The sequence below is a fragment of the Macrotis lagotis genome, chromosome 1, assembly GCF_037893015.1.
Source record: "Macrotis lagotis isolate mMagLag1 chromosome 1, bilby.v1.9.chrom.fasta, whole genome shotgun sequence".
NCBI lineage: Eukaryota > Metazoa > Chordata > Mammalia > Peramelemorphia > Peramelidae > Macrotis > Macrotis lagotis.
This window is the reverse complement of record NC_133658.1, coordinates 43,193,641-43,219,895: the sequence shown is the minus strand read 5'-3', so window position 1 is coordinate 43,219,895 and position 26,255 is coordinate 43,193,641. Positions and strand designations below refer to the sequence as shown.

Sequence of the window (26,255 nt, the reverse complement as noted above, 5' to 3'; positions counted from 1 at the left end):
AGGGCCCAGCCATGGCCAGCACAATGGTAGCAGTTGGACTGACAGTTGCCGCTGCAGGATTTGTAGGCCGCTATGTTTTGCAAACCATGAAGCATGTGGAGCCTCAAGTAAAGCAAGCTATTCAAAGTCTACCAAAATGTGCCTTCAGTAGTGGCTATCACAGAGGCAGATTTGAAATGACAAAGCAAGAAGCAGCACTAATATTAGGAGTAAGTCCTACAGCCAGTAAAGGGAAAATTAGGGATGCTCACCGACGAATCATGCTTTTAAACCACCCAGACAAGGGAGGATCTCCTTATGTAGCGGCCAAAATCAGTGAAGCTAAAGATTTATTAGAAAGTCAAGCTAAGAAATAAAATTAGTACACAGATAATTTTAAATTTATATATACATCAATTTATGTATAGGAGTCCTGATATTTTATAATAACTTCATAAAAGCTGTAATATTTCTTTAAAAAAAAACAGTGCAAGATCCAAAGGACTCCCAAGGGAGAGAAGAGTTCCGTTTTCAATCTTTTAAGCTAAAGACAACTTACCAAGAAAGGCTCTTTCTTCATAATTCTACTTCACCTTCTTTCAAATACACAATAGCTCCCTATTAGTTCTTGCTCCCCAAAACAACCATCTTAGCCAGGGGTGTGTGACCTTATGTGTTATGACCCCCTTTGACAAGACTGGTAAAGCTAAAGGACTCTCCATGGACTAAGATATTTTAATAATTGAAGGACATGCTAGGTTTCAGTTAGAAATTAGTAAAAATGCATATTTTTTTCAAGTTCATGCTCCCCCCAACTTAAGTTTATCTATAGAACCTTTGAACATTTTCTGCCCTCTCTGGCCCCGGAGCAATAGGTTGGGCTGTAGACACAGCTCTAACATATGGAATAAAATGGGAAGAGATTTCCCTTTATTCCATTATTTTGGCAGACTATTGTAGAGATGAGGCCAAAGGAAAGAGGCCAGAGTTCTCTGCACTGCTCCACCCCAACCCCCAAGAAAAGGGCTGTCAGTACAAAGCAAATCCAGACCTAGCTTCCCTAGGGCCCTGGGCCAGGGTGGGTAACCTGGGAGTTTGAGGGCTTCTTGTGCCATCCCAGAGCTGAAGTGGTTCATCCAACACTCACATTTGAAGCATCTCTTTTCCTTCTCAAGACCTATATCAAATCCCAAAGTAGAATTCTCTCCAGAGTACCAGGTGCTGAAGAAGATTCTAGAACCAATTACTTTCTGACCTTCTTCTGGGGGGGGGGGGAACAGGACAATCTGACCATTTCCAATATGTCAATGCATCTTTTCAAAGGAAGAATGGCAAGGGGTGAGAGATAATATGCTTCAAGGCTCTCCTCCACAAAGCAGATTTACAGGGTGTGGATTTTTACCTCCCAGCACTGAAATCTCAGGAGGGCCTGAAGTCCTAGGAGAATGAGATAACAGGGCATGACCATCAGTGCCCACATAGCTGCCAGGAGATCCAGAGGCCTCAGACAGTGTTTCTCACATCCTTATCTCCCTGATTAAGGGAAGAGACTGGAGATACTATTGCAAGCCAAAAAGAAATAAAAGGCCTGGGGGAAGGAAATGACTGGCACAAAATCTTATAAGAAGGCAATTAGTAACCCAGCTTCAGGGGTGAGGAAAAGATAATAATGGCATTTTATATAACTTTAAATCTTCAAAGGTGTTTATAAATATTATCTCATTTTATTCTCACAACAACCCTAGGAAATAGGTATGATTATTATGCTCATTTTACAGATGAAAAAACTGAGGCAGACCGAGTCAAGTGGCTTTCCAGGGTCATATAGCTAGTAAATGTCTAAGGTCAGTTGAACAGGTCTTCCTGACTCCAGACCCAGCACTCTATCCACTGCACTGAAAAACCTAGCTGATGCCATAATAGGTAGCTTAGTAATCACTCAATGATTATCTAGTAACTTCATTTTTATTTTCCTGTTCCCACCTCTAGAAACTTGATTCTCCCCCTTTGTCCAGAGGGTTTACTTCTCTCTGCAAGGTCCAGCCTGGAAAGAAGTCTCTCTCAATATCCAAATGTTCTCTCAAATCCAATTTTATCGTATGTAGTCTGGTCGTCCTCCACCGCGAAGGTCCTGCCGTCGTGCAACCCTTGACTCTCTCACTTGAGGAGGAGCCTGGAAAGACCGCTGACTTTGGAGTCTCAGGCTCTTTCTGGAAAGACCTAAACTGTCCTCCCTACACATCGTCCTCCTGTCCCTCCCCTCCTCCAACCGGAACTCAGTCGTGGGGCCCTAGACTCACATAGGAGGGAGCTTTGCCTTATCTGACAGGAATCAGACTATGAGGTCACTTCCTGGACATGTCCAAATCAAAGGCTAGCTTACCCTCTTCACTCTTCCTGGCTCTCTTTGAGGGGCTCTCTCATCAGAATCGAAGAATTCATGATCCAGAACTGGAAGCAACATGTAGAGGGCTGTCCACTCTCAACTCCTTCATTTTAGAGAAAAGGAAATGGAGGTCCAGCAGAATGACTTACCTAGGGTCACTAGGTTTGAAGTAGGACTTGAACTCAGGTTGTCCCAACTCTCTTTTTTTTTAAAGTGTTTGCAAGGCAATGGGGTTAAGTGACTTGCCCAAGGCCACACAGCTAGGTAATTATTAAGTGTCTGAGGTCGGATTGGAACTCAGGTCCTCCTGCTGCCCCTGTCCCAGCTCTTAACCACCTATCTGCCACTAATTACTCTGTGCCTGCAAGCTCCTAGAGGGCCAAGGGCATCTCACTTGTTTGTGTGTCTCTCCCTAGCACTTAAGCACACAGTAGGCACTCTCATTCACCTTTCTTCATCCATTCATTCATTCCCCTGGATTGAAATCTTGACTGAATCACTCCCATTAAAATTCTCTGAGTCTTAATTTCTGAATTATTCATAAAGTGAGGGCAGTTAGACTCCTTTGGTCTTTTTCACTCTTGGTGACAACATTAGGGGATCTCTGGAGTGGTTGACCATTTCCTTCTCCTCCTCATTTGACAGATGAGGAAATTGAAACAAGCAGGGTGAAGTGACTTGCCCAAGGTCTCACAGCCAGGCAGTGTCTGAGGTTGGATTTAAACCCAGGTCTTCCTGGGTCCAGGACTCCATCCACTGCACTAACCAACTGAAGTTAGACCAGATGATCTCTAAGATTCCTTAGTGCTCTCAATTCGTGATATAGTGACTTTTCCTGATGCTTTTTTTAGACCCCGACAAGGGCAAGCAATTTTAGTTCCCCACTGGCAACTGATGTTGACCCTTCAGTTTGGAAGAGGGACTACTTCAGACTCCTCAGGCCCATACCAACTACAAGTCCTGGCCAGAGGTTAAGGAAAAGACACATAGAAAATGAAGGCATCTATTCCTCCCATCCCCCAGGCACTCACCCTGCCCTCAGCTGGGTTGTCTATGAATCATACAATACAAGATACAAAGATAACCTGGGTCATCACATCAGCAACTTGTTCTCCCAAGCCCAAGTGGCAAGTAAGGAGATAGGTTCAGAATATGGGAGCTGGAGCCAAATCCCTAGCCTTGCCCAACAAAGACCAAGGACAGAATATCAGCCCGTTGCTTGGAGAAGTGGGGAACAAAGGGTCAGATGGGAGCAGTGGGTGAGATCTCTGCTAAGAAGAAGCATCCCAACTCGGTCCCTAAGACACCTCAACAACCCAGAGTGAGCACAGGCCTCAATTACACTAGAACAGATCTGCCTGGCCTAGTCATCCAAGAGTGCTCAGAGCCAACATAGCAATGAGATATCGTGGTAGGAAATTTCAGCTTCACCAGTCTCCGAGTCAAGAATCATCCTGAGGCCTCTTTCCATCAGCTCTGCCTCCTGGTTCCCCCGGGGGAGTACAGGGTGTCCTGCCTCTACAGGTAGTCGACAGACTGATGGCACCTACACCTTGCCTGTCTCAGTGCCAGAAGGGACTCAGCATTTATTAGCATGGCCACTTGGTACAGACAACCAGGGTTATCCAAGGGCCAGGGAGATAAGCTCTTTGGTTCATCTCTCAGGACCAGACAGAGCTCAGTAATCCATCTTCCCCTCCCTCTAACCCTGCCTCAGGTATTGCCTCTGCCTGTCTCCCCAAACACCTTGGTCAAATCACCAAGACCCATGGAGCTTATGGGGCTTCTGATCCTCTACTATGGGCTCATGGGTACCTGGAGAGGAGAGGCCAGGGAGAAGATGCATTGCTATAGTCTCCAGAGCCAAGACTCTCAGATTTTGATCACAGAAATAGAATAGTTTGAATAGGGCTTTTTAGAATATCTTAAGACTTCTGCTTCGGTTGTTGATTTCTCCTTTGTTCATCATCAGGAGGTGATGCCGTGACATGCAAGTAAACTGGATTTAAGTGAGGAAGGGTTGGAAAGATTTAAATGAATTAATGCAAAGTAAATTAGTAGAGCCAGGAGAACCTGTTACCAGTTAAGAGCAATAGCGTAGGATGCTCAATTGGTAAAGACGTGGCTAGTCAAGAACTAAAGACACAAGAGAATTCCACATGACCCAGGCTGAAAAACGCTATCCCCCTTCATCGAAAGAACTGATGAACTCTGTGTGCAGATTGAAACATACTTTAAATGAAAAACATTATTTTATTTCTGTTTTCTTTTGCAGCATGGTTAATATGCAAGTATTTTTTGTATGACTTCATATGTATAATTGATATCAAATTCCTTGCCTTCTCAAGGAGGGGGGGGAATGAAAAGAAAGGAGAGAATTTGAAACTGAAAAAATTTTTTAAATGATTGTTAAAATTTTTTACATGTAATGGGGAAATATTTAATGAAATAAATAAAAATAATTTTTTATAAAAGATTTCTGCCATACAAAGATGTAATGCCTTAATCCTTCCCCATTCCCCCCCCCCCCCATCCTGCTGAGTCATCTCTCTCCCAGAAGCCCAGAATAGTTTTTGGATGGTCTTTATCTCTGCTGGGACAGTAGCTCTGGAGGATTTCGATTTCTCAAATTAATACCTGATTACTGAATATCCTGGAATCTTGGTCCACCCTGCACCAGGATACACGTGGTTCTCTAGATCTGCCCAAATCCCAGGAGATGTCAGAAACAGGAAAGAAACACAGGAGGCAGCTTCTTAGCAGCTTTATATTTCAGTCTGGCATCCAGGTTTCTAGCTAGCTTAGAACAAGACTAGCTGACTTCTGTTTTGTTGTGGTTGGGGGGAAGGGATAAAGAAAATAGCATACTCTGATTAGAAAACAGAAACATTTTGTGGTTGAGATGGGTCTCTTATCTGGACAGGAGCCAACTGGGTATTTGTCCAGTGAATATCTTTAGAGCTTGGGAACAATGTCTCTGCCTTGTCCTGGAAGCTTTGTGAAGAGTCGCCTCATGCACCTCAATGGCCTCATCTGTAAAATTAAGGTCTCAAGTAGCCAAGAAGTCTGTCCACTGAGCTGAATTTCTCATGGTGGCTCCCAGCCGCAGAGAAGTCGACCCTTCTAAAAAGAATTGGGAACTTCATCTTCACAAAAATATTTACAGCAGCACTTTTTTATATAGCACAAAAGTCAACCCAAAGTAGGGAGTCATCAATTGAGAAATGGCTAAATAAACCCCAGGGCACTAATGTATAGATAATGCAGCCTGTGGCTGCACCACACAGAAAAGACAGCTAGGTTAGGAAGAAGCCAGAAATTCTGGAAGACTTTTATGAACGGATATCCACAGTAAAGTCATCAGAACCAAGAACAATATTGACAATATATAACATTGTAAATAGAAAAAACAAAACAAAACATAATAAATTAGAACCCTATACTAGTAGAATAACCAAACAGGGTCCCAGGAGGAGTTGAGAAAAATGTACCTCCCCCACTTCTTTGAAGGGGTAGGTGAAGATGGAAAAAGAATCCTGCATCTATTGCCTGTCAGGTATAGAGGATACCTCAGTTCATTTGCCAAATTACCTTTTTGTTTGTTTGTTGCAAAGGATAGTTAACTTGGTGATAGGAGAAGAGGAGGAAGAAAATATCCAGAAATGAAGATGATTTGAGAACTAAGGAGAATACCAAATTTTTCAAGAAAGTATAACCCAGAAAAACCTGGAAGTTTTCAAAGAAGAGAACTCAGTCCTTCTGGGCTCAGTTTCCAGTTTGGCTGCTCACCTTCCCTTGGCAACTCTCCACTCCTACCTACCCACTGCTGCTAGGTAGGCCAAGCTCTCTTCCTCGCATTTCTAGAGTAGGAAAGTAACAGCTATCTTTTTTTTTTTTTTGCAAAGACTTCAGAAAGTTCTACAGCAGGTTTCAACCAAAGAAAATTATGCAAAAAATATGGAGAGGAAAGTCAAGGTTAAAAGTAGACACCCAGTTGTCCAATCTGATAGTGAAGAGGGCAGTGATAATTTTGATTTGGGATTGCACTGTCCAAAGAAGCAGGAGGGGCAGCTAGGTGGTGCAGTGGATAGAGCACTGGCTCTGGAGTCAGGAGGACCTGAGTTCAAATCCGACCTCAGACACTTAATTACCTAGCTGTGTGAGTCACTTAACCCCATTGCCTTGCAAAAACTTTAAAAAAAAAAGGCAGGAATTATCAGATGGTCCACCAGGGTAGACCTCCAACTTTCCAGTCCTCTCCTCCCCCCGCCCAGTGGAGGAAACCCTTGTTTCCATCAAACTTTGGTTATCAAGGGTGCTAGGAGGACTCAGCCTGATACAGAGAGGATAGGATGTGGCCGAGTCCAAGGAGGATGGCAGCCAGGATAGGCTGCTCAAACCTAGTGCCTCAACATTAAAGAGCAAAAGACCTACTCTGGAAAACTTCAGCTGAACAGTGAAAGGACAGCTTTCTGATGGCAGAGAGGACTACAACCACTGGCCTTGTCTAGAAGATAATTCAGGGGAATGACACCAGCTGTCATACTTGCCAAAAAGGATCTCAGAAAGGCATGGAGACAGAGAACGGGTGGGCATGGGAGGGAAGAGAAATTCTGTTTCAAATTCAAAAATGTTCTACCTTATTCTCAAGATGGGGGAGCCAAGGACAGGCGTCAGGGACTGGCAGAATCTTCCTGAATATCCTTTCCTTTAGCCTAACTATGAAAACAATGAATTTCAACATAAGAGAAGATTTTCTAGATCTGGACACTATTTGTCTTCCCCCCACCTCAGAAAACCAGAATTTACAACCCAGTTATTTGCTCTAAAGCCCAAGACACAGCAGATCTTGAACTCTGTTTTTTGGGGGGGGCCTGGTCACCTGCAAGGGTCATAAGGTCACACTGCCTTCTGGAAGGTGATGTCTCCTGGAAGTTCTCCATGTGTTCTCTGAATCTGGCTCCCCTTTCTGAAATGTGAAAATTCCTGGCTCCAAAAGACCAAACCAGATGTTTCCATTCCCTAAAGGTTATGGGAGTCAGGTTACACAGAAATAAACAGCCCCGTCTCATACACCTCAGACTTCATCCACTGCCCAGGGGCCAGAGTCTGGGGCCCCAGCTAGCCGAAGGGGCAGGGGACAAATGAGCCGTGTAGGAGCCAGGAAGGGGAGGAGGGGTGAATGGAGGGGTGGTCTGAGAAGAAGCTCAGTCCCAGGCCTGGAATCAATCAGTGAATAAACCTTTAATAAAGGACTCCAGCAGGACTGGCGCTTATTGGGCCCTGGGGATCAGACACAGAAAGGAGAGGGCCTCACATGGGTAGAGTTGATTCTGTCAAGGGAGGCAAGGGGAATTATATAAAATAGAACCAGAACAGGTCCAAGATCATTTTGAAGGGGAGACACTGGTATCCATATTGATTAGGATTACACGCAATTAAGGATTTTCAGAAGCAAAGGGGAAGGGCATGCCCTCCTCGGTTGAGGAACCAGCTGATGCAAAATTCTGGAGGTAGATGGAGAAGGCCATTGACTGAACTATGGTGCAGAGCTCATGTTTGATCCTAGAAGTTGTAATAAGGTCAGTTTGGGCTGGATGCCAGGAAAAGTTTCCTAACTAAGAGAGCAGAATGGGCTGCTTCAGGGGCCACTGGGTTGGATGTCTACTCATTGGGTATGAGTAGGTATTCCTTATGTCTTTTGGGGCATGGATTTGATTCACAGAAGCTCAAGTCTGACATTCTACAGCTACTTTCTTTGATCAGATTTAGAGAAACTGAGAAGGGGAAGCAGGAAAAGCAATGGGAGCCAAGGTGTGGAATAAGGTCAGCCAGTCAGTTGGACCCATTAAAACTCTTCACCTCCTCTTCTTGAAGCAGGGGTTCTTAACCTCTGTATCATGTTTTCCCTCTGGCAGCAAATCCTTCTTGGAATCATGTTTTTAATGAAAGGAAATGCTACATTTCAGTTAGAAATTTTCAGTGAAAATAAAGACATTTTTTTTTCCCTATCCATGTTCAGATAGTTCTTGGAAGTCCATCTCTTGGGGTCTGTGAACCCCAGAGTATGACCCCCTCTCTAGACAGAGCCACAATAGAAGCAGAAGGCTTTCCAACCCAGGCAGATTGTAAGATAACATCATTACACTCTACCCAAGCCAAAAGAGGAGCCCAGAGCAGAGGCTCTGGTCCAGTGCAGGTCAGTGTTAATACAATGCTCTCCTAGAGAACAAATATCTATTATATCTGAGATGGGAAGGACAGTGGAACAGGGAACTAAAGGAAACAGGAGAGTCGTCCCCTTCTCTCTAAGGGGAGTCAGACTAGGGGACAAAGATCACCACTCCTGTCAACAATTCCAGCCTTGACTGTACTGTTACTCCCCTCCATTGACCAGCACAATTGGCGGGCCAAGTGAAGTCACTTCAGCCTCCTGGATAGGTCATGCAAATAATGACCACCTCTTCTAAAAACAAAGCTGCCAGTCACCTCAGGGTCACAGAAACTAGAGTCCTAACTTTTATTTGATGTAGATTAAAACAGAGAAAGGTGGGGTGAGTTCAAAGTTCCTTTGAAATTGAAAGGTAGTGGGGCAGCTAGGTGGTGCAGTGGATAGAATACCAACTCAGGAGGAACTGAGTTCAAATCCAGCCTTAGACATTTAATAATTACCTAGCTGTGTGGCCTTGGGCAAGTCACTTAACCCCTCACTGCTTTGCAAAAGCCAGAAGAAAAAAAAGAAATTGAAGGGTGGTTCTTTCTTGACTGAGATGAAGTCCTTGTTACTGATGCTCAGTAGGGTCTGACTCTTCATGAACCCATTTGGGGTCTTCTTAGCAGAAATACTGGAGATTTTACATATGAGAAAATTGAGACAAACAAGATTAAGTGACTTGTCCAGGGTCACACAACTAGGAACTATCTGAGGTTGGATTTGAACTCAAGAAGATGAGTCTTCCTGACCTCAGGCCCAGCACGCTATTCACTATGTGCCACCTAGCTACCCAAAATGAGGTCCTTAAAAAGTAGAAGGCCAGGAGAGAATATAAAATAATCTACACTGACAACCAGGATGGCCTAGAGTTTCCAACTATTTTCATAAGACCCTTTGATCCCAACAACTCTCCTGTGCCTGCCTACAGACCCAGGTGACAGGGCCAGGAACCTTGCATGTACCTGGCCCATGAAGGCTTAGTAGAGAGAAACCAAGAAACCAGGGCCCATCATTCTTCTCCAAACTGGGAAGCCAACAGAGTTTATCTTTAGGGTATTCACATCCTTCCTTTCAGATTTCCTTCCCCTCCCTGAATCTTAGAGGCTAAGGGCTCTGCTGGTGTCAGTCATAAGAAGGAAGCAGCAGATAAACTGATTCATACTAAGGTGTTAAGGTCCTAATGAGTAACAGACAATGAGTGAGAATGGCTATGAATCAGCTATAATTGTAAAGTGATGTGACAATGATTGTAGCATTCAGTTAAAAGGTGATTCCTCTTGTGTTTGAGACTATTATTATGGCATAGAAATGGATAAGCCAAGTGTGATTGAACATACCTAATGCATCCAATTGGAAGGGTTTAAATTACTAGAGACTGGGAGTCAGCAGGTGGGCATGACCAAATGGCCAAGTGGTGTCTGTGTGTGTACTGGAACGGTGGAAGTCATTGAAGTGAGTTAAAGAAATGTTTAAAATTGAAGTTGCCTGAAGAACAAAAGGATCATTCATCCAAGTGAGGAGACCCCAGATGCCCTTCAAGGTTTGTGCCAACCATTGCCGGCTGGAAGTCTGTCTGCCTCAGATACATAATAAAATTTCCTGCTCTCCTTAGTATTGATCTGTAAGAACCGCCAATGATGGGGCTTCCTGAGGTATCCTATGGGGTATCTCATGCTCACCACCCCACTCCCCCTTCACCAGGGACGGGCCACCCTGAAGGACTGGGAACTAGGACCAGTTAGGATATATGAGACAAGGGGGTGAGCAGATCTTGGAGAATCACAAAACTTCGAGAATTTGTCCTTGGGTATCCCCCAAGGGTCTGAATGTACAAAAAATACAATCAGATTGATAACATGAATGTTGTTAGTCTTCTGGTGGAGAAGGAGAAAGCCATTGCTGACAAGGAGGGACCACTTTTTCAGGATGGCAAGTTGAAAGGTCATCTGCTTTTCAGAATCTGAGAATTCCTGGAATGGGCAATTCAAAGGAGGAGTCAGGTGCCTGAGGACAAGGCTATTGGGACAGGGGTCCTTCAGATTGCCCCACAAGACAGACTTCCTTGGATCTCACCCCATTGCCCATAATCATAATCCTTCACATAGTAGGTTAGTATTTACAACAAGCTGGAGAGGTAGGGAGTACCAATAATATTCTTTCCATTTTATAGAGAGCTGAGGCATAAAGTGGAAAAGTGGCCATTACACAGCTAGTTAAGTATCAGAGTTAGAATCCAAACTCAGGAAGCAGGGTGGGTGGTATAGCTGAAAGGGCACCGGAGAAGGAAGGAAGGAAGGAAGGGGGAAGGAAGAAAAAGAAGATTAGAAAAAAAAGGACTGAAGAAAGGAAGAAGAAAACAAAGGAAGAAAGGAAAGAAGGAAGGAGACAAAGAGGGAAAAAGTAAAGAAGGAGGAATGAAAGAAAGAAGGAAGAAAATGGGAAGGAAGAAGGGAAGGAGAAAGGAAAGACTTAAGACAACATGATCTCTAAGGTCCCTCTAAGGTGTGATCCTGGCCTTCTCAAGCCTCAGTTTCCTCATCTGTAAAATGGGAATAAGAGCATTTACTCCCCAGGATGGCTATGAGGATCAAATGGGCTGATATAGGTAAAGCGCTCTGTAAACTTTAAAGTGCTATAGAAATGCTAGAAGTAATTAATCATTTGTACTAATAATAATTATTTCTACTCCTAACCCAGGATACTTAAGTCTGTGACTCTTTACACCAGCCACTTGCTCTCTTCTCTCCTTGCCCCTTGAGGGAGCCCAGAGAAGGTAGGACAGGCCTCAAGCTCCAGGCCACAGGCTGATCAGGTAATGGCCCATTTAGCTTTGGTACAGCCCACTGGAACCCTAGCTCCCTTTCTACAGTTCCCAGGGTTACAATTCAAGAATTCCCACCAGCTTCTCCCTCTCCTCACTGCCTAGTGAATGATCCTGCCCCAATCACAGGGGCCTGAGGAGAGCTGGTTTATTGGAAGAGGCAATAATGCACCTAGTGTTTCCACAGTGTTTCATTACCAACCTCCAGGGACTGCTCAACCATGCTAATGACCTGGTAGGAGGGAGTATGTGAACTCTCCGGAGCAATCTTCACATCTAACCTTCAAAAAGCACCTTAATGAACATCACAGGTCATCATGGGACTTAGATGAGGGTCATCTCTCGTTCGGGCTAAGGGGAAATATGAGCCACAGCCCTTCCCCAAAGTGAGATCATTTGATAGTCGATGCTCAGTTGTCTTGTTCTTGGCCACTCCCTTTCATGGCTCAGTTCCCCTATCTGTAAGAATTTCTGCCTTCACAAGAAATTTGGGCAGACAATCAACCAGTTTTAAGGACAAGGCTGGAAACAGGTTCCACCTGGAAGAATGAATGGGTGTACAAATGATCCCAGAGCATGATGAAACCTGCCATCTATCACCTGCTCATAGAGATTCATATCAAGACATACATATTTGTATACAATCAATGCAGGAATTTGTTTTTCTTGACCACACAAATTTATTACAAAGGTTCTGTGAGTTTTTATGAGGGTGAATGAAAGAACAAGTAAATATTTGCTGATCAGCAAAGAAAGCAAAATAAAAATTTTCATAAAGAGTGAATGAGTTTGAGGAGAGGAAGACATCTTAGAGGCTAAGGGAACAAAGGAAGAGAAATGTCCATACCCTATTTCTTCTCATCCAGGGCTACATGAATGCCATTTCTTATAAGTGTGAGGAGAAGGCTTCCTATTGGTTATAATCACCAGGCTTGGGGGCAGGAACAGTCTTCAGGAATGTCTCAGAACTTGGTATTGCCTGGCCAACTCTAGGCTCCTTTGGGAACGTCAAGTCCTCAGTTTAGCATTTCTTCCCTCAAGAAGAAGCTGAAGGTCCAGATGGGACAGGCCATATTATGGTTCAAGCTTTCCACAACTACAAACCTGACTATAAACATGGTAACACTTGGGTAGGTGTCATATTGAATAAAACCCTGGACTTGGAATAAGGAAGATCTGAATTCAGATCCAGCCTCAGATACTTTCTAACTGTGTCAAACTGGGCAAATTAACCTCTGTCTGCTTCAATTTCCTCATTTGTAAAGTGGGAATAATTTTGGCACCTGCCTCTCACAGACATCTGGGTGGTACAGAACCTAGAGTGCTTCGGCTTGGAGTCAGGAGTTCAGATTCAACCTCAGACACTTCCTAGCTCTATGGCCTTGGGCAAATCACTTAACCCTATTTGCCTCAGTTTCCTCATCTGTAAAATGAGTTGGGAGAAGGAATGGACAGACCACTCTAATATCTCTGCCAAGGTCACAAGAGTCAGATACAACTGATATGACTGAACAACAACAAAAATCTTCTTATAGGGTATTCAAAGGATCAAATGAGATCATCTGAGCAAAGCAATTTGAAAACCTTCAAGTGCTAAATAAATGTTGGTATGATCAATTAAATCAACACTGTCATCCTTGTTGTCACCATCTTCATCTTCATCCTCCTCCTCCTCACCGTAATCACTTTGGTTCCATGAGACCTCTCTCCAAGAATCTAGCAGCATATTAAAGACCTAATAACAAGTCATATCTTTCTCAAGTATCTACCAAGGGCTCAGCATTCTGTTAGACCCAGGTGATTCAGCGGTAGAAGAAGAAATAGCCCCAGATTATGAACTCCATGTGCAGAGGGTTAGACTTGATTGGTGAGAAAACAGTCAACCACTATCCCTAAACAGGGAAGTGATGGAAATTGGTGACATTTTGGGAATATCTCTTGGGAATGGTTATGCAGATGAGTGATAGGAAGCCAGGGAGGCTGATGCTTCTCCCTACTTTGGAAGTGAGGTAGTAGCAGAGAGATGATCTTTTTTTTTAGCAAGTCAATACTCATCAAAAGATTGGAAGTTCTAACTCTCCTAACCTGAATCCTATGCCAAGACCCCTTCGTGAATCCTTAGGGCTAAACTTACACCCTACAAGAGGAAGACAGTTCAGGGTGGCGTAGTGGCGTAGTGGATAAAGCACTGGCCCTGGAGTCAGGGGTACCTGGGTTCAAATCCGGTCTCAGACAATTAATAATGACCTAGCTGTGTGGCCTTGGGCAAGCCACATAACCCTGTCTGCCTTGCAAAAACCTAAAAAAAAAATAGGAAGACAGTTCAATCCACTTTTATGCCCTTATCCTATCAAGGGGAATTGCCATCTGGACTATAGAAGATAATATGGCAGTCTTCTAGTTATGGAAGTCCACCAAGCCTGCTACTTTTATTCCTTGAAGAAAGGTGGTTAATGGAGAGTAAGAGGGTGACCTAGAAGTAGGCAGGAGACTGGTCCTCTTTTTTTTTTTTAGGCTTGGTTTTTTTTTTTTTTTTAGGTTTTTGCAAGGCAATGGGGTTAAGTGGCTTGCCCAAGGCCACACAGCTAGGCAATTATTAAGTGTCTGAGACCGGATTTGAACCCAGGTCCTCCTGACTCCAGGGCCACTGGTCCTCTTTTTCAATGGCCACTGGAACAGGATGGCTCATGGCCAGACTATTTTTAGTGGAGGGGAGTGGGAGAAGCTGACTGATGAGGGTTCAAGACTGAGGAGTCTAGTACACCCACTTCCACCTAGAGGGGTCCCAAATCCCAAGTCATGCATGGAACCAGCCTACGCCTGTTAGGCTAGTCCCCTCCCTGGGCACAGACCTCCTCCCAGGACGCCTTGGGCACAAGAAAAGGAAAGTGAGTGGCGGACAAGTCTCTGGAAAGGATTTCTATATCTCACCCAGAAAACTAAGTTCATGTGAAAGGCAAGTATAGTTTTCTAACAGATTGTCAGTATCTGTGCCACCCTTGGAGAGAAAACAGCTGTTTAGAGCATAAAATTCGAGGAATTTATCTCTTCCCTCTTATCAGCCTGACCCTTGGCATCCTCATGGACAGCACAGAACAAAGACAAGCATTAAACCAACCCTCCATGCACATTTCCTGCAAGCACAGCTCCAGCCCCCGGCGCAGCAGGAGACAGGGCAGGAAGTGTAGATGCCTTCCTCCCTAGACCTCAGGGGCCCTGTCTCCAGGGTCTGGCTGCCTCATAAGGCTTTCTGAGCTCTGGAGCAGCCTTCTTCCCTTCCCCAGCTGTCTGCCTTTCCATGGGTTTCCCCATGCCTGTTGTTGTTGAGTCACTTCAGTTGTGTCTGACTCCTCATGACCCCATTTGGGGTTTTCCTGGCAAAGATCCTGGAGTGGTTCGCCAATGTCCTTCTCCAGCTCATTTTACAAATGAGGAAAGTGAGGCAAACAGAGTGAAATAATTTGCCCTGTCACACAGCCAATAAATTTCTAAGGCCACATTTGAACTCAGGTCCTCCTGACTCCAATGCTGGTACTCTAACCACCAGAATACCCAGCTCCTCATGCCACCCTAGAACAAACTTTCCCTCTTTCCCATTCTCAGCAACCTCTCTACCAGAAAGTTTTCTCCAAATATTCAAGGATGGGGGTTCTTAACCTAGGACCCATGAACTTATATTAAAAAAAAATGAGTAACTGAATATATTTGATTTCCTTTGTTATCCTCCATATCTTATTTCATGTATTTAAAAGCACAATTCTGAAGAGGCTTTATCAGATTGTCGCTAAAGATGGCCATGACCCAGAAAAGGTTCAGAATTCCTCTCTACCTCTGACAAACCTCTAGAACACCCATCTTCTCAAAAATGAAAGGATTACGAGTGAGGATTATGAGGAGGTAAGATGTTGCTTTCTATTTCTTTCCACCTCCTATGTTAATACTGATCAATCAATAAACATCTATTATAATAATAATAATGATTGTCCCTTGTTCTCGAGGAAGACCATGACAAGCAGGTGAATTAGATTTGAATGAAGGAGGGCTGTGCTAAGTCACCAACCTCACTTTCCCCTCTAGAGCCATCTGGGCCCAGTGGTCAGATATGGATCAAGATGACTGGGCCCAAGGAAATCAGGTTAAGTGACTTGCTCAAGGTCACACAACTAGTTAGTGTCAAGTATCTGAGGCCAAATTTGAACTCTAGTCCTCCTGACTCCAAGGCCAGTGCTCTATCCACTGCATCCACCTAGCTGCCTAAGCATCTATTATGTCCAGATACAAAAACAGAAATCAAACAGTCCTGATTCTCAGGGAACTTACATTCTTAGGTGTATATCCACAATATGGGTATATGTAAGTGAATCAAAAATAAATACAAGGCAAACTGGGGGAGGTGATAAAAGGGGGGAATACCCAGCAGCCAGGAGAGCAGGAAATCCTCCAAGAAGAAGGCAGCTTCCTGAGTTGAGTTGAAGAGGGATCTGGGTGACAATCATATCATATTGGGAAGTCTGCAGAGGGATCTCACCTACACCGTCTTCTTGGAACCTCCTAAGAGCCCTGGAAGTTGGTGCTACAGCTTTGACCATCCCCATTTCAGATGAAGAGCCCCAGGTCCAGAGGGGTATCTGGCTCTAGGAAGTATTCAGTCATCTTTCCCTATTATCAAGATGCTCCCAGAACCCCAAGAAGATGGAAGACTTAGCAGAGGCAGATCAGGATGGCAAGGGAAGGAGAATCCAGGAGGTGAGTGTGGGATTCTAGAATTTATTGGAAGCAGCTGCTGAGAAAGCAGGTCCAGCAGGGTGGAAAAACCATTCCAGTGAGTGTTGATACCAATCATACCTACAGACAATAAGGTGTGTCCCCTTCGCTCTAAGGAAAACAACCCGACTCCCCAGTTGCTCTATTTCCCTTATCCAAGGACAAGCCACGAAAAACAACAAAAATGAAAATGCTAGGGGGGAAAGGTCAAGATCAGTGAATGGCAGCTCAGTTCTCTGTTCCCCTGCCCTGAATCCCTCTGATCAACGGGGGACTCCCACTATTATTTAGAATGGGATTTCATTTTTTAGCTCGCAAGCTGAGTAGCCACTTAAGAGAAGCAGCCAAAATCTTCACTGTACTTAAAACGGCTGTGCATAAAAGTCTCTAGGGAATTCTGTAGACTCCACTGTTTCCCAAGGACCCAAGGGCCTCCAAGGCAGGATGGAGAAACTGAGGCTCTGCAGAAATAATAAATTAGTCTCGATTATGACTTCTTCCTTATTTGTGAGGACTAAAATAATCACATTCACCCCTTTAACCATTCCCCCTTTTTGCACTAGGGCTAATATAGGGCAGCTAAGTGGATAGAACACTGACCTTGGAATCAGGAGGACAAGAGTTTAAATCCAGTCTCAGACATTTGCCTCTTAGTTGTGTGACCTTAGGCAAGGCACTTAACCCTGATTGCCTTGCAACCAGGGCCATCTCCAGTCATCCTGATTGATGTCTGGCCACTGGCCCCAGATGGCTCTGGAGGAGAAAGAGAGACTGACTGGTGACTTAGCACAGCACCCTCTCACTGAAATCCAATTCATGTGCTTGTCATGGCATCACCTCCCTGATGTCATGGTCTCCTTTGAAAATGAAGGACAAATATTATTACTAGGGCTAATGGAGCTATCATTTTCTGACAAGAGAGGACGAATATAAGGAGAGCCAGGCTGCAGAAGTGCTACTTCCTCACCTGTAAAATGAGAGAAGTAGGACCTTGGGCAGCTAGTGGCAACTAGGTAGAGCACCAGCCCTGGACTCAGGAGAACCTGGGTTCAAATCTGACCTCAGACACTTAATGATTACCTAGACGTGAGACTGTGGGGAAGTCACTTAACCCATTGCCTTTCAAAACCAGAGAGAGAGAGAGAAGTAGGACTCTAAATTGGACTCTAAAGCCCCTCTAGCTGCAGATCTATAATCCTAATTCGGTGATTTTCCCTGTGAAAGCTCCATTTTCTGGACATTATTTCACAAACGGGCCACTCCTTCTCTAATGCCTTTTGGCTCTTTTTTGCCTTCCAGCTAGGGACTTCAGTCCTGCTTGATTCTCTAGCTCTCACAACAGCTGAAAGTTGTGCAAACTTTCAACAGGAAGTGCTAGGATTGACTGTTTGAGTCAGAGAGCTCCCCCTAAATACCACAAGGTTGGAAATGAAGAAACTGATTTTTCCTACAAGTCTTTCTCTACAGAGATCCAATGGAAGATACCACCTCTTCAATGCTCTCTCCAATATCCACCATGATATTTTTAACTCAGAAGAAATGTATTGATCAAACAATAATGACTTTGACTAGAAACTCCTGAATTTTCTATGGACCCCAAAGATAATTTACTATTTCCTAATCATCTCCCACAGTACCGCCCTATTCTTTTTTGTTGGGCAAAGGAGAAATGTGCAGGTTTCTTGTTTTCCATTCCTTTCTTTCCTTCCCTAGGCTACATCGTACTACCTCTCCAATGGAATAACCATACCAATTTTCTCCCCTTCTTTTGAGAAAAATTACCCATACTTTGTCCTCATATCCCCTCAATTTCTCCCCAAGTCCTGTATGTCCTACATGGCCCATTTCCCACCCACAACCCCACCCCACAAAAGCACTAGCTAACTTTAGGCCATTAGAGTATATAGGAAGTGGGAAACCAAGCAATTGAATTGTGAACTACCCTTTTCCCAGCAGGGAATGACAATGACTTGAAATTTTCTAGCAGCCTGGGATCCTGGGCCTTGGAGGTTTGAAGAGAAGTGGGACAGATCTGGAAAGCACTTCCTTATCCCATTTAAGACATTACAGAACTCAAGAGATTTGGGAATATGGGGTAGGAGAGGAGAATCTCAAAGGAGATGGGGGGATTTTTGCCTCTCTCCACTGGCCTTGCCTACCCACCTCAACCTCTGCTCTATTTCTCCAGCTGAAGTTAGCAGCACAAATAGGGAACTTAGCAGTCATTCCACAAGTCCCCCTTCAACTATTTTAAAAAAAGCAACTTTGGCTGACCTTGAGGTGGTGTGGATGGGTGGGGCAACAATCAGGATCTAGTCCTTTTGGCTCTTCCCTGGCAGCAGAGCGATAGGTGAGGATGAGAGGATTCTGCCCTCCCCAGTATGCACGCTACAAAATGAAGAAGTGAAACTAAGGGAGGAGACAAGTGAGAAACCAGGGAAAGGCAAACAGATGGAGAGGGGAAATTAGGATCCTGGCCAGACTACCAGCAGCCTATTAAGTCCCTCCCTCCACAGACACACACCATGCCAAATCACACCAAGTCTATACCTACTTTTTATAATCCACTTTGTGTTCCTGTTCCCCTACCACTCCCAAAAAAGTACCCCCTGTAGTCACCTAAAATAAATAACTTGTTGATTCTTCCTTACCAAACCAGGTCCCTCAGGACCAATTAGCTATTTACTTTTTGGCCCCCAGAGAAAGCCATGGGTAGGCCTGTGGGAAGCTATTAGCTACTAGTTCTGGCCTGAGTGTCTCCAACCATGGGTGGACTGGATGATTTCAGAGATACCTTATCTAGAATGACAGGTGAACACTCCATTCTCTTGCCTTCTCCACTGAGCTCCCCTGATCTCCCCCTCAAAGGCACCATCATCTCACCCCTGATGCTCCCTGAGACACTGAATTCTAAGAGCAGGACTTGAGGACTGGTCCTGAAGAATGTTAGGGACTTTCTGCCCAAAGAATATGTGCTGTGGGGTGGGGGCATTAGGAAAAAATCTTTGTATTAAGAATTGGAAACTTGGTTTTGAATCCTCCCCCCATATGTGCATCTCTGTCTGTCTGTCTCTCTCTCTCCCTCTCCTCCTTTTCTGCACACTTCTCTCTGAGAATCTCTCTGTCTCTGTCTCTCTGTTTCTGTCTCTATCTCTCTCTGTTTCTTTCTCTGTCACACACAAACACACAGAGCCACAATCGCCTCACTGGTAATTGTACTTTGCATTTCAGAAGCCAGAAATAAATACTAGATAATCTCTTCAGGTCCCTTCCATCTAGGCAATATTCGGTCACTGAAATTCTGGCTTTGAGCCTAGCCAATCTTCAGAATGATAACCTCCTGTTTTTATTTTTCCTCTTTTTTGTTGGGGGGGGGGGTGTCTGACCTCATCTCTAAGAAGATAATTCATATTCCTGTATATTTCCTTTGGGGGTACATCTTGTCATATGTGAATATGGGAATGGGAAGAGGAGGAGAAGTAAAGAAAAAGGCAAAACTGAAAAGAAAATTGAATTTTTTAAAAAAGAAGAAAAAACAGAGAATCTAGAACACATGAGGCACCCTGAGATAGATCTCCTCGGCCTCAAAACCTGTTGGAAGATTAGGGTGATCCCCAAACCCTGCCTGTCTTCCTCAGGCCCAGTAAAGAAAATTTGTACTAGTAATATCAAAGTTCTGCTGATAAAATTATAATTACACATGCTTATAATTGTATATAACATTATTAATTAGCAACCAGAAAAGTAGTAGAAGTACTTATTGGTAAATAGAATGAAATTGAATGAAAACCCAATTTTCCTCTGATAGCCAGAGAGCAGGGAACTCCCTCCCTCTCGAATGTCATTTAGCTTGTTTTGTCCAAGAGCCAACCACCTTTTATTATCACTAAATAGTCTACAGTACATAAACAGGGCCCTGAAACTCCCTCAGGGAACTAGACGAGTCCATTTGGATCACAAGCACTATGTATGTGTGTGTGTGGGGGATATGTGGGGTATGGGGGTAGGGTGAGATGGGTGTGTGTGGGTGTGTGTGTGTGTGTGTGTGTGTGTGCACAAAAAAATGAAATATTAGAAGAATGAAAAAGCTAAAAACTAAAGGAAAGTGAAAGAAAGCTGTCCCAGACCATTGCTGAAGAGGGCACTCCTTTGTCCAAAGACAAAAGGGAATATAGGGAGCCTTTCAATGAAGGCCAGTTTGGTATTGGTATACTAACAGCCCAGGTTAGACTCCGTGTCTCATTCTTAGAGGTGTGACCTTAGGCAAGTCACCTGATCTCTTCACATCCCAGTTTATTTAAATGGAATAATACTCCCAGTACTTTGCCTGGCCCATAATGAATACTTAATATTTATTGATGATTGACCAAAAGAGTTATTGTGAGATATTAATATCAGACACTAATAAGTGTGCTGGTTTTGAGGCTAGCTTCCTAGCCTTCATACTACTGCTCATGGACTACCTGGGTGACCCAAGATTTCATCACTTAATCTTTCGATTTTCTGGGCATTGTTCTAAGATTTTAAGTTTACCTGCCTTGGTAGAGGAAGTTAAACAATGAAATCATAGGTCCAGTCTCTATGTCAGTTGCAATTTGGTTGTTTTTCAGTAACTCTCCATGACCCAATTTGGAGTTTTCTTGGCAAAGACACTGGAATGGTTTACTATTCCCTTCTCCAGTTATTTTACAGATGAGGAAACTAAGGCAAACAGGGTAAAGTGACTTGTCCAGAATCACATAGCTATTAGGGGTCTATCTGAGGCCAGATCTGAATTCAGGAAATCTTCCTATTCCAGGACCAAGTGCTCTAACTACTGTACCACCTCAGTGCTCTGTTCCTATATATCCAGTCCCTATACCTACAGGTATTCAGATCCCAACAGCTGTCTGTCCATTGGTTTTCCTCAAGTCTTGTGTTTCACTTCTTTAGAATGGAAATGAGCCCAAAATTCCAGAAAGACAAAAATCACTTCAAGCATGAGTCTATAAGCTCCTAAAAATTGCAGCAGCCCAGAGAACTTGAAACCCAATTGGCTGATGGCTTCCAGGAGAGAACTACCTCAGAGGATGGTCCTATATTTGCCCAGAAACCTTTCGGGTGAGCCATGAAGAAACCCAACACAAAAGTCAGGGCAGGGCATGAGCTCTGGTCCTTCCATGGTAATATGGGCAATCACTGCACTGGACCATAGTTTTCCTACCTGGGGATAAGAACACTCAAATCTCTAAACTGGCTGGGATGTTGTAAGAATAAAATGAGGTACAGGGCAGCTAGGTGGAGCAGCAAATAGAGCACTGGCCCTAAAGTCAGAGAACCTGAGTTCAAAACCAGCCTTAGATACTTGATACTAACTGTGTGATCTTGGGCAAGTCACTTAACCCCATTGCCCCCCCCAAAAAAAAGAATAAAATGAGATAAATGGAAAGGGTTTTGAGAAATAAAGACAATGTAATCATCATAGTGGTCAAGTTAGGCCCAAATGAAAAAATGCACCTTCTTCTCTTCACAAAGGGGAATCTCACACACACAGCACACACAGACACACACAGACATGCTTGACAGTAAATGTTTGGCTGGTTTTGCTGAACAGTTTATTTTTTTTAAATCTTATTAAAATGGGAAGAGTCGCTGGGTAAGGGATGTGGGAGGGGAACATTCAGAAATGAATGTGATGCAAAAACAAAAGGCAGCAGTTTCTAAAAACAATGCTTAAACACAACTATCCAAAATTCACCCTAGGAGGTCCACCCAAACTTTCCAGAGGAAGGGAGTCATATTCAATGGGCAGGCACAGTTGGATTTCAAGCTACATTATGGGTGGGAGCTCCTCTCTCAAACAAGGGGATCACAGAACCATTAGAGTACTGAATTCAACACTAGTGACTATTAGTCCTTTTCCAGATGTTTTGGCTCCCTTGGGAGCTGGCTGGACTCAGTCTCACCCTTCCCTTTGTTTGAGGTCATCAACATTTGCTGCCTTTAATGAGAAGGATATAGACAAACCTGACCCCTCAGGCCTTTTTTTGCAAAATAGTCTAGATTTTTTCCTGAACTTTAAACCTTTCTAGAAAAGCAATTTCATCTGTTCCTCTAGTCCCAAGGTCTTTCAATTCAGTCTTCTATTAAGTAACCACAGGCTAATTTTGTCAATGGATTCCAGTATCGACATTGAATTTCTGAAAGATTAAGGCTGCTTGGGTGGGCCAGAGAGCATATAAAACATCCATACCACCAGCTGAACAATGGGGACCAGAGGAAAAGTAGGGGAGAGCTCTTCCTAAAAAATGGTCAGAGGATGCAAGGGGGAAGGAGGTGAAGCAAGAGAAGACCACTCCTCCATCTTAAGAATTTATTCTTTCTCTTCCCCATGGTTCTTTTTGAGAGACTCTCAGCCACCATCATGAGGAATTCTTTGGGAAAGGGTGAGTTTCCCCACTTTCTACTTGGACTCTTCCCTTTTGCCCTATTTAACCCTGATCCTATTAGCCCTGAATTTTCTCTTGTTTGAAACCTGAGCAAAAGGGAACAGGAGGTCAATACCCCATTGCTAAAATCTACAAAGCATCAGCAATTTCAGATCAAGGCTGCCTATTCCTGCTAGACTTGCTGATTCCTGTTAAGAAATCCCCTCTCTCCATGGTCAAAGTATGTGTGTGTGTGTATGTGTGTGTGTGTGTGTGTGTGTGTACACATGCACTTTGGGTGGATTACTCAACCAGGCTGCCTTAAGGATTGGTGAACAGTTGATCTCATTATTTCAGGGAACTCACTCAGATTGACTTGTGAAAAGACTTTGGGAATCCAGGAAATGTACAATAATCTACCAATTGCTGCATTCAACTAAGTGAATGGACCACCTGGTCATTTGTGCATTGGTACACATAAGGTTACAGGAGACAGGCTTCTCTTGGAAAGAAAAAAAGTGCATCTGACACCCCCAAATCCAACCTTTTCTCCCTTCATTCTCAAGTTACCAGGGTAATAGCTTTCTTTTCCTTGCTACTATGGAAGAAGGGCCCATCTGGTTTGGATCAAGACAGCTCATTCAGGACACAGCGAAACTCTCAAGTGCCTCACTTTCCCACATACTTCCAAGAGGTTGCAGGGCCCCTTGATGGGGAAGTGGGCTATGGGATTTGGAAATACAGGTAGGTGAGAGCCCAAAAGAGAGTGGATGCAGAGTAAAGAGCTTTCATAGGTTCAGAACAGCAAAGCCAAACAAAATAACACCTCCCGAAAGTCTAAACCAACTCTTCTGTGGTTTGGAACTGATGAGCATTTGATTCCATTACTTCGGGTAATTGCCGTTACTTAGCTTCACCTAAGCCGCCACCTCATGAAAGCCACTGAATGGCCAGGAACTATGCAGCAATCCAGCAACATCTGGGAAACTCCACCAGCACACCAAGCTCCTGCTCACTGCCTCCATTCACCTAACCTTGGAGGTACTGGTGTGGTTCCTTCTCCTTCAGCCCTTGCTAGAACAGAGATCGCGCCTACAGACATCGCCTGTCTCTCAAGAACTCCCGAGCAGAAGCCAGATTAAGTCTTGTCTCCCAGTCCCGCTAGTGCCTGCCCCTCCTCACAAGGTCCCATTGCCTGCCAGTTTCCAGGTGAGGTGCTTCTCCCCGGCCGCATGGTCTCTGGGGAGCTTTAGATCCCACCTGGAAGGAATTATTGGGGTGGGGAAGGAGAGGAAAGGATCCCGGATGGCAGGAAAACTGCCTAACTGTCCCAGAGGAAGAAGAAGAGGTGGCGCCCAGATAACTAAGAACAACTCTGAAGGCTATTTCCAAAGAGACAAGACTGGAATGGCAATTGACATCAATGTATGGCATGGAAACAGTGCGGAGACTATCAGACAGCCTTCCGAGGGGGTGAGGGAAGGGAAGGGGGAACTGAAGAATTCAGAGCCTTGCAAGCACGATGGATGCAGGTTACTATTGTACATCACTGGAAAACAAATGAAATGTTAACATCTTTTTAAAAAAAGACTTGAATGGGAGAAGGGAGGGGAGGGAGTAGTAAAAAAAATGCTGCAAAATTATGAAACGCTCGTCCCAGGGCCACTCTCCTCTTATCCGAAGCTTCGTGCCCAAGAGAAGGGCCCAAAACAAGGAGGCGCTGGGGGCTACGGCAGAACAAGAACCGGGAACCAGCAGGCACGCTTGGCCACATCCAGAAGGCACGACTGCCCGGTAGGCCGAAGGAAGTGAGAGGCGGGGTGGAAGGGGGGTGGGGGAGCCGAGGACCCCAGGGATGGGGTCGGAGGCTGCGGGGCTTGCGGGGACTTGGGAAAACTCACGGCAACCAGCGGGGCTGGCAGCCGGGCCCGGCAAGTTTTGTGTGCGGCCGGAGGGAGGACTGTGGGGCACAACAATGGGCTTAGCGTCCCAGGCTGCGGGCTCAGCCCTTTGCCCACCTCCGAGCTGGCCGAGTTTCCGAGGGGCCGCGCGGTCCTGCTCCCCGTCACCCCCGGCCCGAGGGGCTCCGCTGTCAAGGCAGGGCCGGACCCCGGGGCCCCGCCGAGGGGCTGCGGAAGGCTTGGCAAGGCCGAGCCGCCGCTGTCCCAAGGGGAGCACGGCTGCCGAGCGCCGGGGAGTCGGCGGAGGGGCCCGGCGAGCATCACCTGGGCCACTCGGGCCCCTGGGGAACGGGCCGGGCGGGGGCCGGGCCGGCGATCGGGGGAGGGGCGCCTCCCCTCCTTCCCGGCGACCCCTCCCCCCACGTGGCTCCGGGGCGGGCGCCCCGCGCGCGGGGCCCCGAGGGGAAAGTTGCGGGGCGGGGTCGGAGCCCCCTCCCCCCCGCCGCCCGCATCCCCGCCCAGGTACCTGGGGGCCATCCTGGCCGCCGCCGCCGCCGCGTCCTCCTCCTGCTCCCAGGGCCGGGGGGGGGGGGGGGGGGGGGCCGGGCGGCCGTGGCCGTGACCGCAGCGGCGGCAGCAGCAGCCGAGGCAGCGCCCGCGCCCCAGATCCGTTAGCTCGGCCGGCCCCTCGGCTCCCCGCCGCCGCCGCCGGGGAGAGTCCCTCCTCCTGGCCTCCTCCTCCTCGCCTCCTCCTCGCCTCCTCCTCCTCCTCCCTTCCTCCCCCCTCCTCCCCCTCCTCCCCGCCTCCTCCTCCTCCTCCTCCCTTCCTCCTCTCCTCGCCTCCTCCCCTCCTCCTCCCCCCCTCCTCCTCCTCGCCTCCTCCTCCTCCTCCTCCTCCCCCCTCCCTGGCGGGCCCAGCTGCCTTCGCCTCCCCTCCCCTCCTCTCCCTCCCCTTCCTCCGCTCGTCTCCACCCCCACCCCTGGCGCGAGGCTGAAGACTGGCGGCTCCGGGGAGGGAGCGGGAGCCCGCGGCCCCCTCCCCATGCCTAGCCCTCTTCTGCCCCCCAAACCGTGCATCCTCTGCGCTCCCCCTCCCTCTCCATTCCGGGCATGCTGGGAAATGGAGTTTGGGTCCCCACTGAGCCCCAAGCGGGCAGGGAGAGGGGGGACTACAACCCCCAGGGCGCGACGCGGGCCGGGGGCGGGCATTGTGGGTCTTGTAGTAAATCTAGCCCTGGAAGGGTCTCCCGGCAAAGGAGGGCCAAGGGGGCTGGCGAACCGCCATTCCCAGAATGCCCATCTCCCTTGGCCTCCCTCCTTGGCAGGGAAAGGGTGAGGGTGAGGGTGAGGGTGGGAAAGAGGATGGTCTGAGTAACCTTTGGGCAAGCTCTGTGGCCTGCAGTGCACCGAGCCCGGCGCTGGGACCTGCATCCCCAGGAGGCTGGAGAGCGCAGTCAAGTTCAAATGCAAACTGGGGGGGGGGCTGCTCAATTAGGAAGAAGCCCAGCTGCCGCCCGACCCAGGGGACACAGCCCGGAGCGCCGAAAGCCCCTACACTTCCATTTCCGAAGGGGGCTCCTCCTCACCCCACTAGGGCCCATCCCCCCCCCCCCCCGAAGAGGGGCTGGGAGGTGGGGTAGGGTGGAGGGAACTAGACGGATCTCACCCGCAAAGACCAGGGAATCCGGAGCTGGGGGCTGGCCAGGTGCCCAGAACTCTGAAAGCTGGCTTGGACAGGAGGGAATGAGGCGGGGGCCCAAGCCTGGGGGCCCGCTGCCCCGGT

At 46.3% G+C, this 26,255-nt stretch overlaps 1 protein-coding gene and 1 pseudogene across 4 annotated transcripts in view; one reads left to right on the top strand and one right to left on the bottom strand.

Annotated features, from left to right (window-relative positions):
• Positions 1–25,061, bottom strand: part of ST3GAL2 (ST3 beta-galactoside alpha-2,3-sialyltransferase 2) — a 62,742-nt gene extending 37,681 nt beyond the window's left edge. Inside the window, exon 1 of one of the 4 annotated variants that reach the window (XM_074199380.1) lies at positions 24,999–25,061. The gene's annotated coding sequence lies outside the window, so the exon portion shown is untranslated. Of the gene's footprint in view, positions 1–1,962; positions 4,868–5,002; positions 13,606–18,438; positions 24,540–24,998 lie in introns of those variants that run through there. The other 3 variants (XM_074199382.1, XM_074199381.1, XM_074199379.1) reach the window with 3 other exon arrangements.
• Positions 8–450, top strand: LOC141496793 (mitochondrial import inner membrane translocase subunit TIM14 pseudogene; annotated as a pseudogene).
• Positions 25,062–26,255: the final 1,194 nt, after the last annotated feature.